We start from the raw sequence: 1,336 nt of genomic DNA, 5'->3' as shown, positions 1-1,336 counted from the left end.
GGATAAGGGTAAGAACTCACACGCGCGTGTCAGAAAACGGGAGCGCACGTCATCAATCGTACGTCTTCCCAATACGGAGTGTCATAACTTTTTTGATCCGTTTCACCCAAAACCACTCATTACACAACTTTTCATACTGTGGACGGTTCGATTTTTGAAATCCTTACCTATAAATACCCTCCTTCCCCCCAAAATAAAACCTTACGCTCTCATAACTCTCATACGAACCTGCAAACCTGCAACTCTCAAGCTTCCTGCAACAATGTCTTCTTCCAGTGCATCCGCTCAATCCGCAAACGTCTCCAGCGACAATGAGGTAACTCAGGCTCAAGGCCTAACCTCTCATGCCCTTTCTTTCGTCCAGAACAAATATGAAAAGATCGTTCTGGTTAAAAAACCCAATAACTATTACTTCGTCCCCTCCGGTTTCCCTGAAAATACCTTCACATTAATGGAGATCTTAAGAAACCATCCACTGTTCTATGCTTTGACTGCCACTCGACCCACACCTGAAACGTATATTACCCACTTTCTTTTGAGTGCTTACCTAACAACCTTGGATAACACYGGGCTAACCATTGTTGGTTACRCCTCTCATCCTGTGAATAAATCTMTTGTCTCCATGGAACTGAATGTGGAAACCCTAAGAACTGCTCTTCACTTACCTACTCTCCTAGAACTAAACCTAAATGCCTTTGCCGCCACTCCAACAGACGAGGAATTAATCAAATTCTTGGAATTCCTTTCCTATGCAACACCCATTACAAAGAGGACACAGTTTAGGCGAAAGGGCCTACCGCTTGTGTGGAACACACTCTTCTCAATCATCAATTGCTGCCTCACGGGAAAGGTAGGTAGCCACGATCAAACTTCCCACGCTATGCTGTCCATCCTCTACGGATTTACTTCAACCTCCCTCTGGACTACGCCCAACTCATCTTCGAGGACATGATTGGGCTCATCAAGAAAAAATGTGCCAGTCAGAGAGGAGAGAAGACGAAGGTTCAGGCCCAAAAGAAGGCCAAGGAGGACATGAACTAGCCAAACTTGATCCTTCAACGATTCCTTGGTCTTGCTTTTGGAGATCTTCTGGCAACAAGGTTGCCTTCTGTGGAGCCGAACGCAAAGCTATATCCCTTCAAGGAGTTCAAACCAACAGAGCACGAGCATGGCTACAGAAGCCCAAGACCATTGTCAAAGGCCATGCTCAGGTACTTGAGCCATCATGACATAAAATCCTATAGACGTGCAAACAGGCGACCAGAACCGGTCCCTGTAACCCCGCCACGAATAGGTGTCCCCATAGGTGTTGAGATTGAAAAAATGAGAGTAGAGG

This window comes from Cynara cardunculus (genome assembly GCF_001531365.2).
Source record: "Cynara cardunculus var. scolymus isolate 2C chromosome LG 2, CcrdV1, whole genome shotgun sequence".
Classification (NCBI taxonomy): Eukaryota; Viridiplantae; Streptophyta; class Magnoliopsida; order Asterales; family Asteraceae; genus Cynara; species Cynara cardunculus.
Note: the sequence above shows the minus strand (reverse complement) of the source record.